At 38.5% G+C, this 16,055-nt stretch overlaps 1 protein-coding gene across 2 annotated transcripts in view; it reads right to left on the bottom strand.

Annotated features, from left to right (window-relative positions):
* TWSG1 (twisted gastrulation BMP signaling modulator 1) overlaps positions 1-16,055 on the bottom strand; it is an 85,462-nt gene that overhangs the window by 65,370 nt on the left and 4,037 nt on the right. The window lies entirely within an intron of this gene.

The raw sequence follows: 16,055 nt of genomic DNA, 5'->3' as shown, positions 1-16,055 counted from the left end.
TCCCAGAGAAGTTGGACCCAAGAAGGAACACACCAAGGCACATCATCATTACATTAGCCAAAATTAAAATGAAGGAGAGAATCCTAGAAGCAGCAAGAGAGAAGGGGACAGTCACCTACAAAGGAGTCCCCATCAGACTGTCAGCAGATTTCTCAAAAGAGACCTTACAGGCAAGAAGGGGCTGGAAAGAAGGATTCCAAGTCATGAAATCCAGAGACCTACAACCAAGATTGCTCTATCCAGCAAAGCTTTCATTTAGAATGGAAGGGCAGATAAAGTGCTTCTCAGATAAGGTTAAGTTCAAGGAGTTCATCATCACTAAGCCCTTACTACATTCACCTGTGCATATATGCTACCTCCAAGAGACATATCTTAGACTGAAAAATACACAGAAAACTAAAAGGGATGGGAAAAGGTAGTTCATGAAAATGGAAAGGAAAAAAACATGCAGTAGCTGTATTTACACTAACAAAACACTTGAAAAGCAAGGCTATAATAACAAAGAAGGACACTACATAATGATAAAGGGAACAATCCAACAAAAGGATGTAACCCTAATAAACACTTCTGCACCCAACACAGGAGTAGCTAAATATGTGGAGCAAATCTTGGTTCACATAAAGAGAGGGATCAACAGAAATACAGTCATAGTATGGGACTTTAACACCCCATTGTCTTCAATGGAAAGACTTCTAGGCAGAAAATCAACAAGGAGAGAGCGGCCTTAGACAACACATTAGAACAAATGGATAATGGATATCTTCAGAGCATTGTACTCCAAAGCAGCAGAATATACACACTTTTCAAGTGTATATAGAACATTTGCTAGGATAGACCACATGTTAGGACACAAAACAAGTCTCAATAAATTTAAGAAAACTAAAATCATATCAAGCATCTTCTCTGACCACAAAGCTATGAACCTAGAAATCAATCACAGGAAGAACACTGAAAAACAGGCAAAGACATGGAAGCTAAATAGAATGTTATTAAACAATGAATGAGTCAACAATGAGATCAAGAAAGAAATCAAAAGATATATTGAAAAAAAATGAAAATGAGGACACAAGAATCCAAAATCTGTGGGACACTAGGAAAGCACTCCTAAGAGGGAAATTCATAGCATTAAAGGCCTATCTCGGAAAATAAGAAAAAGCTCAAATAAGCAATATAACTACACACTTAAACAAACTTGAAAAAAATCAAAGCCCAAAATGAGTAGAAGGAAAAAAAATAATAGAAATCCAAGAAGAAATAAATGAAATAGTCTAAAAAACAATACAAAAAAATCAATGAAACCAGAACTTGTCTTTGAAAAGATAAAAAAGATTGACATATCTTTAACCAGGCTCATTAAGAAAAAAGACCCAAGTAAAATCAAAATGAAAAAGGAGAAATAACAATTGACACAATAGAAATACAAAGGACTATAAGTAAATATGAGGAACAATTATATGCCAACAAACTGGACAACCTAGACAAACTGGATAAATTCCTAGAAACATACAATCTTACAAAACTAAATCAGAAAGAATCACAGAATCTGAACAGAGAGATTATACCTAGTGAAATTGAAGCAGTAATCAAAAAACTCCCAACAAACAAAAACCCTGGACTGGATGACTTCACAGGTGAATTACCAAACATTCCAAGAAGACCTAAACCTCTCCTTCTCAAACTATTTCATAAAATTCAAGAGGAGGTAAGGCTCCCAATTTCATTTTATGAGGCCAGCATCATCCTAATTCCAAAACCAGATAAAGACACTACAAAGAATGAAAATGATATGCCAATATCCCTGATGAACATAGACGCTAAAATCTTCAACAAAATATTAGCAAACCAAATACAGCAATGCATCAAAAATATCATACACCATGATCAAGTGGCATTCATTCTGGGATGCAAGGGTGGTACAACATTGAGAAATTAATAAATATGATTTACTACAAAAAAGAAGGATAAAAGTCACATGATCATATCAAGATAGAGAAAAATTGTTTGATAAAATCCAACACCTATTTACTATTAAAAACTCTCAGCAAAGTGGGAACAGAGGGAATATACCTAAACATAATAAAGACCACATATGCAAATCCACTCCCAGCATCACACTCAATGGGCAAGAACTATAAGCATTCCCCTTACAATCAGGAACAAGACAGGAATGTCTGCTTTTACCTCTCTTATTCAACATAGTTCTAGAAGTCCTAACAATAGCAATAAGACAAAAAGAAGCAATAAAAGGCATCCAAATTGGAAGAGGTAAAACTGTCTTCATTTGCAGATGACATGATACTGTACAAAGAGAACCCCAAAGATTCAACCAAGAAACTACTAGAACTGATAAACTCATTAAAGTAGTAGGATACAAAATTAATATCCAGAAATCAGTTTTCTTTTTACATGCCAATAAGGAACTAACAGAAAGCAAAGTTAAAAAAACAATCCCATTCACAATAGCTTCAAACAAATACCTAGGGATAAATCTAACCAAGGATGTAAAAGACCTGTACATGGAAAATTATAAGACACTGAAGAAATAAACTGAGGAAGATACAAATAAGTGGAAGCACATACCGTGTTCATGGACAGGAAGAATTAACATCATTATAATTACCATACTATTCAAAGCAATCTACAGAATCAGTACAACTCCTATCAAGATTCCAATGACATATTTCACAGAACTAGAACAAATATTTTAAAAATTTATATGGAACCACAAAAGGCCCCACATCCCAACAGCAATCCTGAGAAAGAAAAATGGTAGAGGAATCACACTAATATCAGACTATACTATAAGGCCATAGTAATCAAAACAGCATGGTACTGGCATAAAAAGACACCTACATTAATGGAACAGAATAGAGAGCCCAGAAATAAACCCACACCTTTATAGTTAATTAATATTTGACAGAGAAAGCAAGCTCAGACAATGAGCTAAAGATAACTTATTCAATAAGCTATCATTATTTTTTTAGATAAAATATCATTGACTTTTTTTTAAAAGATTTTATTTATTTATCTTTAGAGGGGAAGGGAAGGAGAGAAGGAGAGAAACATCAATGTATGGTTGCCTCTTGTGAGTCCCCTGCTGGGAACTGGCCTGCAACCCAGGCATGTGCCCTGACTGGGAATCGAGCCATGATCGTGTGGTTCACAGGCCTGCACTCAATCCACTGAGCTACACCAGCCAGGGCCTCATTATTTTATTATCATCATTTATTTTATTCAATAAATGGTGTTGTGAAAACTGGACAGATATGTTCAGAAAAGTGAAACTAGACCAATTTCATCCACCACACACAGGAATAAATTAAAAATGGATCAAAGATTTAAATGTTAGATGTAAAGTGTTAAAAATCCTAAAAGAAAACATAGAAAAATCTCAGACATTGCTTATAGAAACTTTTTATCAGATATACTGCCTGAGGCAAGGGAAACAAAAGAAAAAATAAAGAAATGGGTCTACATCAAACTAAAAAGTTTTTGCACAGCCCAGGAAATCACCGACAAAATAAAAAGACAATCCCCAGAATGGGAGCACATATTTGCTGATACATCTGATAAGGAGTTAATATCCAAAATTTATAAAGTACTTATGAAACTCAACACCAAAAAAACAAACAACCCAATTAAAAAATGAGCAAAGGACCTGAATAGACACTTCTCCAAAGAGGACATACAGATGGCCAATAGACATATGAAAAATGCTCAATGTCACTAATCATCAGAGAAATGCGAATTACACCACAGTGAAATACCATCTCATACCCATCAGAATAACTATCCTCAATAAATCAACAAAGAACAACTGCTGGCAAGGTTGTGGAGAAAGGGGAACCCTTTTGCACTGTTGGTGGGAATGCAGACTGATGCAGTCATTGTGAAGAGCGGTATGGAGACACCTCGAAAAATTAAAAATGAATATGCCTTTTGATCCAGTGATCCCAGCTCTGGGAATTTATACAAATAAACCCAAAACACTAATTCGAAAGAACATAAGCACCCCTGTATTCATTGCGATGTTATTAACAATCACTAAGATATGGAAGTAGCCCAAATGGATGAGTGGATAAAATAACTGTGGGGCATTTATACAATGGAATACTATTCAGCTATAAAAAAGAAGAAAATTTTACCCTTTGCAACAGCATGGTTTGACCTGGGGAACATTATGCTCAGTGAATTAAGCCAGTCAGAGAAAGACAAATACCATATGATTTCACTCATCTGTGGAATCTAATGAACTGAACTAGCAAAGAAAATGGTGACAGACTCATAAATGGAGAGCAGGGCGATAGCAAGTGGAGTGGGGAGGACAGAGGGTGGAGGGATTGTACAAAAAGGATAAAGGAGTCATGGACATGGACAACAGTCTGATGATTGCTGGGGACAGGGGGTTTAAGGGGACTAAATGGTAATGGATAAAATACACAAAAGATTAAATCAAAAAATTTTTTAAATGTTTAAAATTCCAAACACTGACAATATCAAATGTTGATGAGGACGTGGAGCAACAGAACCTCTCATCCTCACTGAAGGGAACAGAAAACGTATGGCCAGTACAGAAGATAGTTTAGAAGTTTCTTACAAAAGTAAACATACTTTTAGCATATGATCCAGCAATTGTTCTCCTTAATATTTATCAAAATGAGTTCAGAATTTATATCCACACAAAAGGCTGCACATGGATATTTTTAGCAGATTTTTTGTTGCCAAAATTTAGAACAAGAGACATCTCTTAATAGGAAAATGGATAAACAAATTGTGGCACATCCATAAAATGGAATATAATCAGCAATAAAAAGAAATAAGCTATTATGCCAAATAAAGCTATGGAGGAAATGTAAATGCATATTGCTAAGTGAAAGAATCCAGCCTGGAAGGGCTACATACTACGTAAGTGGAAACAGTAAAACTACAGACTGTCTTTTTTTTTTTTTAAAGAGTGGTTCTAAGGGGACTGGCCAGGGTTTGGTTGGAAGAGGAAGGGCCAGGTAGAAGGAAGCACAGGGTATTTTTAGAGCAATGAAACTATCCTATGTCACACTGTAATGTCGGATATATGACATTATGCATGTGTCAAATCCATAGAACTGTACAAGACAAACAGTGAGCCCTAATGTAAACGGTTGGCTTCAGTTAATAATAGTGTCAATATTTGTTTATCAATTGCAACAAATGTACCCACTAACACAAGATGTTAATAATAGAGGAAACACTTGAGTGTGTTTTGGGGAAAGAAGAACATGGAATCTTTCTGTACCTTCTGCTCAATTTTTCCGTGAACCTAAATAAAACTACTCTGAAAAGTAAAATCTATTCTTGAAAAAAAAAATCTTAGCTGAATTTAATTGGAGAAACTGACAAGATGACCCTAAAATTAATACGGTAAGGGAAGGGACACAAAATAGTCAAAACAATCTTCAAAAAGAACAAAATTGGAAAACTCATACTTCCTGATATCAAAACATACCACAAAGCTACAATAATCATGATAATGTAGGACTATAAAGACAAACATAGATCAATGGACTAAAACTGAAAATCCAGAAATAAACTCTAACATTAAAAATCAAATTATTGTCCTGGCTGGTGTAGCTCAGTGGATTGAGCACGGGCCTGTGAAGCAAAAGATCGCAGTTCAATTTCCTGCCAGGGCACATGCCTGGGTTGCAGGCCAGTTCTCAGCAGGGGCCAGTTCCCAGCAGGGGATGCATCAGAAGCAACCATACATTGATATTTCTCTCCTTCTCTCCTTCCCTTCCCTTCTAAAGATAAATAAATAAATAAATAAAATTTTAAATCAAATTATTTTCAACAAGGGTGCCAAGATAATCCAATGAGGAAAACATAGTATTTTCACAAGTGGTGCCCGGACAACTGAATATCTGCAACACGAAAGAATGAAACTGGGACCCTACTTCACACCACACAAAAAAATCAATTTGAAATACACGTAAGTGGTCAAAACATAAAATTCTTAGAAGAGCCCTGGCTGGTGTAGCTCAGTGGACTGAGCATAGGCCTGCGAACCAAAGGATCTCGGTTCGATTCCCAGTCAGGGCACATACCTGGGTTGCATGCAGGCCAGTTCCTAGTACGGGACTCACGAGAGGCAACCATACATTGTTATTTCTCTCCCTCTCTCCTTCCCTTCCCCTCTAAAAATATTTTTTAAAGAAATTCTTAGAAGAAAATATGCAAGCAGATCTTTGTGACCTTGAGTTAGGCAATGGTTTCTTAGCTATACCCCAAATGTGTAAGTGACCAAACCAAAGATAAATTAGGCTAAATGAACTTTTGTGTTGGAAATGATACCATCAAGAAAGTGAAAAGAGAACCCACAGAATGTGAGAAATTACTTGCAAGACATATATTTAACAAGGGACTTGTACCCAGAGTATATAAAGAATCCCTGTAACTCAACAATAAATAGACAAATAAGCCAATTAAAATATGATCATAGGTTCTGAATAGACATTTTCTCAAAGATATATAAATGGCCAATAAGCAAATAAAAAGATGGTCAACGCCCTGGCTGGTGTAGCTCAGTGGACTGTGCTCGGGCCTGTGAACCAAGGGGTCACTGGTTCGATTCCTGGTCTAGGCACATGCCTGGGTTGCAGGCCAGGTCCCCAGTAAGGGGCTCACAAGATATAACCACACATTGATGTTTCTTTCCCTCTCTCCTTCCTTTCCTGTCTCTCTAAAAATAAATAAAATGTTAAAATAAAATAAAATAAAAAGATGCTCAACATCATTAGTCTCTAGAAAATGCATATCAAAACCACTTGGTTACAAAGTGGAAACAAGACTGAAGGCTCCATTGAGGGGAAAACAGATTAAGAATGTAAAGCAGTGTAAGGTATTAGACTAGTGGTGCAAAATCAAGAAAAGCAATTAGAAACTCAAGAAAAACAAAGTCACTCAGGAAAGGAAATGTAATCAGTACCCTATGTGACTATACAGTCAATAACATATAATCATTGGTTATATGTTATAAACATGTTTTACATAAAACCATGGTTTATATAAACATAGTTTATTGGTTGTTCAGTTTTAGAATATAGAATACACCTGTATATAAAGCATGAAAGGTTCAAATATATTAACAAAAGAGAGAAGTAAGGTTAATAATATATACTGGTAGGGCACTTATGTGCTAAGAACTAATAACCAATACAGTAGGTTGGGTTATATGACCACTTTATAAATGAGGAAACTGAGTCACTGAAAGACTAACTTGCCAAAGTTCATACAGCTGGCAGACTAGCTTAGCTAATGGGAATGAGTTACTGAAAGATTAACTAACTTGCCCAAGTTCATACAGCTAGCTCTCTCTTGGTTACCTTTAAACATTTCTGCTCTCTCCTATCAACCAGAAACACTCTCTCTTGATTTGTGCTCTAAGAGGAAAATATTAGTAGCCCTACTCTTTCCTTTTAAATTTTTATTTATATAATTGTCAATAGACAGAATTTAAATTCTGTCTGTTTGAAGAACCACACATTTCTTTAGACATCTAGAAAAGAGAGAGCTCCAAACAGTCTTGAAAGGTTAAGTGAATCAAACATTGATTGCCACACTTCACATCATAGAAAGCAACATCATCGAAAGAGCTAGCTGTATGAACTTGGGCAAGTTAATTAATCTTGTTCCAAAGTTCACAGTCTTACCCATAACACTTTCTGCCCTTCAAAACAGATTCTTGTCAAGCTTAACAATATAAAAGTAGAAGTAAGTATAGGTTATAATCCATTCCTACAGTCCATGAAAGTCATTCCAAAAGCAGAAATTCTGAGGTTAGTATTCACAAATACAAGGAAACTGATTTAGTTGCTTTCTATGATGTGAAGTGTGACGATCAATGGTCAATTCACTTATCTCTCAAGACTGGAGCTCTCCCTTTTCTGGATATCTAAAGAAATGTACAGTTTTTTCTTCAAACAGACATAATTTATAGTCTACTGATGAAATAAATAAATAAATAAATAAATAAATAAATAAATAAATAAATAAATGGAAAGAGTAGGGCTACTAATATTTTCCTCTTAGGTCAAAAATCAAGAGAGAGTGTTTCTGGTTCATAGAAGAGAGCAGAAAGGCTTAACTGTATTGTAGAAACTAAAAAGGTAACCAAGAAAAAAACTAAAAACACTGAAATAATTATGGATGGATAGGGTGGGAGAAGACAGGATGGTAAGTGAGCTGTGTCCTAATATAGCAAAAACAGTTTTAGGTACATAATACACAGAATTGATAAAATAAGAAATAGTAACATAAACATGTAGTTTAACCATATGGCTAAAAATCACTAAAAGAAATAAAAACATAAGCAGTTGCTAAATTAAAAGTGGTTCAACCTGGGTAACAGAATGAGGAGTGGGAAGAATTAGTCAAGGGATTTACCAGACGTCCTCCACCAGACGTGGGGCCTATGTTCCCACTTAAATCCAGGTTGGCCTACAACTGGTGGAAGTAACACCGTGACCTCTAATGTGAAGCCATGAAAGGCAACACTGATTCCCCCAGCTCTCTTCATGAGACATGTATCTTGGAAGCCCTAAGCCAACCTGTAAGACATCTGGCTAGTCTCAAGCCAACAAGCTGCAGAGGTCAAATAAAGAGACTACTAACAGAGGAGAGAGGGGTGGGGGAGAGAAAAGACAAGGAGAGGGGAAAGGGGAAAGAGGGGGGAGACAGGAAGAAAGGGAAAGAATATTGCTAGCCCAGGTATTAAGACTTATAAGTGAGCCTTCATATTTGTGAAATCTAATAGAGCAGCCACAAGTCAGTCACACACAGCTATTTAAATTTAAATGAATGAAAATTAATCTAATTTTAAAATCTGTTTTTCGATAACACTAGTCATATTTCAAGTATTCAGTAGCCACATGTAGCTAGTTACTACTACACTGGACAGGGCAGAAGTAGACCATTTCTGTCATAGGAGAAAGTACTAGCTTACAGCATTGCTTCAAATAATTCCTGCCTCCAGCCTTCAAGGTGCCCCAGCTAACGCTGTGTGGTGCAAATTCATGGGCAAAATAAATGCTATTGTTTTCAGGCACTGATATTTGGGGTAATTTGATATATAGCCATAGTAAGAGCAATACAAGGAAAGTGAAATTCAAAATGTGAAATAATCTGCTGGAGTTCTGGAGTCTAGAAAACCAGTCAAATGGTGGAACTAATCACATTTCACTGCAATGTCCAATGCATTTGTTAATAAACAAACAAGAAAATCCTCAATAGTCAAGCTTTTCATTTTTTAAAATTTAATCTTCATGGTATTCTTTCCATTACCATTTAGTGCCCTTACACCCCTCTCCCCCCAGCAATCACACACTGTTATCCATGTCCATCAGTCCTTTAAAGCACTCCATATTTTCAACTTCAAATGATACCATTATGCACCAGAAGATATTGTCTCTACTACTCCAGAAAAAGATTTGATGATTCTTGGCTCTGAAGGAACAACAGGAATCTGATAAATATTAGCACCAGTGAATTTGTGGTTAAAAATAAAAATCAGGGCCAGCCAAGACGGAGGCATGGGTGGAAACACTGTACCTCCTCATACAACCAAATTTAAGGACAACAAAGATTTAGAAACAAAAACACAACCAGAATAGACAGAAAATTGAACTGTACCAAAGTCTGACAACAACGAACCATTCATCCAGACTGGTAAGAGGGCCGGTAGAGAGGGGTCCTGGCAGGAAAAGGTGGTGGTTGGCAACCTGGGTGTGGGGAGGAAACTACCAAACCCAGTGAGACATGCAAGGTGGTTGGCTGACCGATGACACACATTAATGCGCAGATAAACCAGGCAAGTTTAAAAACAGTCAGTGAGACAGACCGTGCAACCTAGGGCCCCAGCAAAGGGAAATAAAGCCTAAAAGCGCTGATTAGAAAAACTTTCAGGGTTGAGGTGCTAGGAGAGACTCCCAGCCTCAAAGTAGAGTTTGTTGGAGAGACCCACAGGGTCCTAGAACATATACAAGCCCACATGCCCTGGAACCAGCACCAGAAAGGCCCAATTTGCTTGTAGAAAGCAGCACCAACAGGAAATAAAGCCTAAAAGCACCGACTGAAAAGGTGCCAGCTTGTGGGAAGTGGCAGAGGGGACTGAAATTCGAGAGTGCGCAGAACAAGCACCATTGCTCCCTCTCAACCCAGGCCCCACATACAGCATCACAACCCAGAAACTGGGTTTCCCCGCCCTGGTGAACACCTAAGGCTCCACCCCTCATACATAACAGGCTGGAACAGACCAAAACATTATGGCTCAAGCAGAAGAACAAATCAAAGCCGCAGAGCCAATACATCTAAGCGACCATGAGATAGCTAACCTATCAGATGCACAGTTCAAATCACTGGTGATCAGGATGCTCACAGAACTGGTTGATTTTGGTCACAAATTAGATAAAAAAACAAAGGCTACACTAAGTGAAATGAAGGAAAATGCACAGGGAACCAATAGCGATGGAAAGAAAACTGGGACTCAGATCAATGGAGTGGACCAGAAGGAAGAAAGAAACAACCAAACAGAAAAGAATGAAGAAAGAAGAATTCAAAAAAAAAAAAGAGGAGAGGCTTAAGAACCTCTAGGACATCTTTAAATGTCCCAAAATCCAAATTATAGGGGTACCAGAAGGGGAAGAGGAACAGCCATGAGTGGAAAACTTCTTTGAACAAATAATAAAGGAGAACTTCCCCAATCTGGCAAAGGAAATAGACTTCCAGGAAGTCCAGGAAGCTCAGAGAGTCCCAAAGAAGTTGGACCCAACAAGGAACACACCAAGGCACATCATAGTTACATTACCCAAGATGAAAATGAAGGAGAGAATCCTAGAAGCAGCAAGAGATAGGGGATAGTCACCTACAAAGGAGTTCCCATCAGACTGTAAGCAGATTTCTCAAAAGAGACTTTACAGGCAAGAAGGGGCTGGAAAAAAGTATTCCAAGTCATGAAAGGCAAGGACCTATATCCAAGATTGCTCTATCCAGCAAAGCTTTCATTTAGAATGGAAGGGCAGATAAAGTGCTTCCCACATAAGGTCAAGTTCAAGGCATTCATCATCACCAAGCCCTTATTACATGAAATGTTAAAAAGACTTATCTAAGAAAAAGATAAAAAATATGAACAGTGAAAGGACAGCAAACTCACAGTTATTAAGAACCACGCCTAAAACAAAAGCAAACTAAGCAAATTACTAGAACAGGAGCAGAGCCACAGAAATGGAGATCACGTGGAAGGTTAGCAACAGGGGAGTGGGAGGAGGAGAGGGGGAGAAGGTACAGAGAATAAGTAGCATAGATTGTGGGGAGAAAACGGGGAGGGCAAGAGCAGTGTGGGAAATGTAGAAGCTGAAGAACTTATGACACATGAACATGAACTAAAGAGAGGAAATATTGGGGGAGGGGAGGTGTGCAGGGTAGAGGGGAATGAAGGGGGAAATGGGACAACTGTAATGGCATAATGAATAAAATATATTAAAAAATAAGGCCTCACTTCTTACCAATGAATTTACTAAGAATTGCCATTTGATAGGTACAACTTCACTTGGTTGTCTGTTTTTTACACTTACATAGTACTCTTTACTTTTTGAAGTATTTTGTGTACAAATTTTTAAAATAAAAAGCAAAATGACAAAAAACCTTGACAGTATTTATCAATATTAACCAAAGCTTTCTTATTTAAATACTCCCTTACCAAGTGAGGTATATTAAATAAAATCTATTTTTTCATTAGATTTAAAATTTTTTTCATTAGATTTTTTTCAATTTTTTTATTATTTGAACTAATGGAAATTATAGACTTGGAGAATCAAAAGATAGTTTGGAATTGAAGTGAATTTCCACCTAAACATGAATAAAGCAATTGTTATGAGACTTTGTTTCTATTAATGAATAATGAAATTACACTGAAACAACCTGGGAAATAGGCACAGATTCCCCATGTGACCACAGCACAAACCTGGAATTTATATACAAACTACAAAATTTTCAGCCAGCAGAGCAAGCCTAAGCAAACATGCCATATCCAAACATCCACATATAAAATTAGGTGATATTAAAGAATTACTGGTAATTTTTAAATTGCTAATAGTTATGTGTTAATGAGCTCTTATCTTTAAAAGACAGGTATTAGAATCATGGTAAAACACTAACAGGGATTGCTTAAAATTAAAACAGAGCTGGGGTGGTCAGCTGTGGGGGTGACTTTTCCCACAATTCCCTCCCCCACCCACCTGCCACGGATAAAAGTAAACACTACCAAGACATGATCTGCTTGGGGAGGAGAGCTGGCCGATCCCTCAGAAGGGAAGGGCCAGGAGCCCCTTCCTCAAGGGGCTTTTATTGGGTTCATTTGTACAAGGGTACAGGTAAAGATCAAACAATAAATAGCGTTCAAAGAAGTATGAGGGCTTATTGTCAGTCAGGGTCGGATAGCTAACAGAGCCATAAAACTTTGAGGAACAAACTTCTTGCTTGGGCCCTTATCATTTAAATGAGAGCATTCTAAACAAAGCAGGTTTCACAGGATTTTTACATATTCTTTCTTATGCCTGATTTACCCCTGATACCACTCTAGCAAGGCAAGGAGCTGCATCACTTCCCCATCATAGGTTATTAGGCTTAAGTGGATTAGAGACAGGAAGTGCTTCTCCCAGCTGGAAATGGGGACTCAGAAATGGGGACTCGAGCTATGTCACATAGCTGGGGGGCAAGGGTCCATTGCTCGCTCTTTGTTGCAGCCCCCCCACCCCCCGTCCTTCCATCATGGCCTCCCAAGTGATCATGTCTGGCTTAGGTTGCTCCTCACTGTGAGGAGACTTACCCATCATCAACACTGACCATAATTTGGGGGCAGGGAGAGGAAACTGAGGCAGCGTTTGCTACCAAAGACAAGCTTTTGTCTCCTGTGGCTTGCATTCCGGAGGTCACTCACTCATCCTTAGCCATGGGGGGTAAAGTTACAATTCCTGAAACCGGGCAGAGTGGTCCACAACAGTCAGTGTAGGGGAATATACACAAAACAAGGGTAACTATGAGTTAATGACTGCGGTAACTGCTTTCATTATACCATCACCTCTTCTGTTTGTGCTTGAAAATGTTCATAGTAAAAAAATTAAAAACCAACCTGTGGGGGCGACTTCTCTGCGAGTCCCCCCCCCCCCCGTGCCACTGACACGAGTGAGTGAATAATGACCGAGACACAATGAGATCTGTTTGGGGAGGAGGAGGTGTGGGCTGTGGCCTCACAGCCCTCCCTTTCTCAAGGGAGACAAAGGCCAGCAGCGGCCAGATTCCCCGAGGAGAAAAAGGCCCTGAGCACCCTCTTCCGTAGCCTTTTATTGGGTTGTAATTCACAGGAATACAGGGCGACAAGGATCAAACAGTAGATAACATTACAAAGAGATCTGAGGGCTTCAGAGTCTGAGTCAGTGTCTGTCAGGAAGAGAGTTGCAGAAACTTTGGGAGAGGTACTCATTTCCTCTCATACCCTTATCATATGAATGAAAGAACTCTTAGCAGATTTCACAGGTTAATCAGCAAGCCTTTGTGGTGCCCGATTTTTCCCCAGGACATGCTCTAGCAAGGCAAGGAGCTGCATCCCTCCCCAACAGGTATTCAGGCTTAAAGGGATTAGAGCCAGCCCAGAGAACATGGGGACTCGGGCTATGTCAAAGCCAAGGGGTGAGAGTCCATTGATTTTTGTTGCAGCCCCCCGAGTCCTTCCATGAAGGCCTCCCAAGTGATCGAGTCTGGCTTAGGTTGCCCCCCACTGTGAGGGGTCTTACCCGTCATTGACTTCTGACCAAGCTCTGGGGGCAGGGAGAGGAACTGAGGCAGCGTTTGCTACCAAAGACAAGTTTGTCTCCTGTGGCTGGCACTCCAAAGGCTGTCTCTCGCCCTTAGCCACAAGGGGTAGAGATACAATTCCTAAAACTAGGCAGAGCAGTCTACTACACCAACCATTACACCAATAAATATCTTGTTAAATGTTTTGGCTTGAAATGCAAAGTGAGAGTAAACAGAAATGAGATGGTGGCAAACTACATTCACATAAAGATTAGGCTTCTTATTCGACTATTAATGAGAAGAACCAAAATGTCAGAATTAAGCAGAAAATGCCTCTGATCTATAAAAATCATTATTACCACTAGTACATATACACAATTACTCTTATGCAGAATTATAGCCAGAGGCAGCTGACTTACCCTTAACATAGAATTCTAGTATGTATAGTTACTGAATTTCTTAGCCAGCAGCCAATAACTATAGGGGATGCTAATACAGACAGATAAAGGGCACAAGACTGCTGACGGCCTAATATGGAAAAAAGAGAACAGCTATATAAGACATGAAGTTTACCACAAGTGAACACAACTTGATGAAGAGTAATAACCAGTATGATCCTTGGAAAGGCCACATGCTTTAGAGTCAAACACAGAACACATTCTACAGTCCCTTATTAACTATCTGAACTGGACCAAATTATTTAACCTCATTTTTGTCTCTAGAAAAAGGACCATGGTAGTTACATCACTAGGCTTACCTTGATTACCAAAAACTATCAAGAATGAGGTCTGTCCAGGAAAAGTCCAGCCATTGTTAATAGAACAAGAATGGTTTGTGAGACATGAATGTAACCTGGCAGTCAAGGAGAATGGACTGGAATGTGCATGTGTGAACCATGACAACCTCACTGTGCTAGTCAGTGGAGGCAGCAGACACCACTGAGTGAGCATGCGTGCTACATGGCTGTTGCATTCAAACTAACTGAGCGAGTACAGCAATGAATCTGCATCAGATTTTGCATTAAGCCTGAACATTTATTGGTGGTAACTATTCAGATGATTCAGAAGGCCACACCCTGGCTGGTGTGGCTCAGTGGATCGAGCATCAGCCTGAGAACTGAAAGGTTGCTGGTTCGATTCCTAGTCAAGGCACATGCTTGGGATGCAGGCCAGGTCTCCAGTTGGGGGTATGCAAGAGGCAACCAGTCCATGTTTCTCTTGCACATCAATGTTTCTCTCCTTCTCTTTCTCCCTTCTTCCCCTCTCTCTAAAAATAAATAAAGTCATTTTTAAAAATAGAAAGCCACAGCTATGGGCAACTGGTGACTTCATCACAACACACCTGCTCATGCATTACGTCTCATGCAATTTTCTGATGAAACATCAAATCACTCAGATGACTCAGCAGTCCTCCTGCCCAGATTTGGAGCCCTCTGACTTCTGGCTTTTCACAAAACTAAAATCATCTTTGACAGGAAAGAGATTTCAGACTGTTGATGAGATTCAGGAAAATACAACAGGGAAGCTATGGCAATTGGGAGAACTGTGTGAGGTCCCAAGATGCCTACTTTGAAGGGGACTGAGGTATCATTGTCCGATGTACAATGTTTCTTGTATCTTGTATACTCTTCAATAAATGTCTCTATTTTTCATATTACATGGCTGGATATGTTCTGGATAGACCACATACCTCAGAAGCCAATTTTCCAAACTCAGATAACAACTTGCCTGCAACCCTGTGAGAAACCCTGAGCCAAAACCACCCAGCTCAACTGTTCAAAGACTTCCACCCCTAAGAAATTGCATGAAATAATGTTTACTGAATTAAAGTGCTACATTTGGGGGTAACTTCTTACATATAATAGAACTAATACATTGTATGTGAGATACAATTTGTCTATTATTTGACTAAATTTTTTGCTAAATATGGTTTTGAGTCTCCTTGCTATGTAAACTAAATTATACAAGAGAAACCCTTTTAATTCATTTGAACAGAGTGCTTATCACATTGTAATGGCATGTTTATAAAGCGTTATTTTAATGCTGGCATTATTTTCAGTACTGAACTTCTTAAATCTTTTTTATATTCAAGAGAATGATGAAAAAACACAGACCACTATGTCATAGTTCAGTACCTCAGGCCCTCACCTAATATACTGTATTTTATATTAATATGTGTATATATGTATACACACACACTCTCTCTCTCTCTCTACACACACACACACACACACA

This window comes from Artibeus jamaicensis, unplaced genomic scaffold (assembly GCF_021234435.1).
Source record: "Artibeus jamaicensis isolate MK-2021 breed Jamaican fruit bat unplaced genomic scaffold, CSHL_Jam_final contig_511, whole genome shotgun sequence".
NCBI classification, from domain to species: Eukaryota; Metazoa; Chordata; class Mammalia; order Chiroptera; family Phyllostomidae; genus Artibeus; species Artibeus jamaicensis.
Note: the sequence above shows the minus strand (reverse complement) of the source record. Positions and strands in the feature narration are given on the sequence as shown.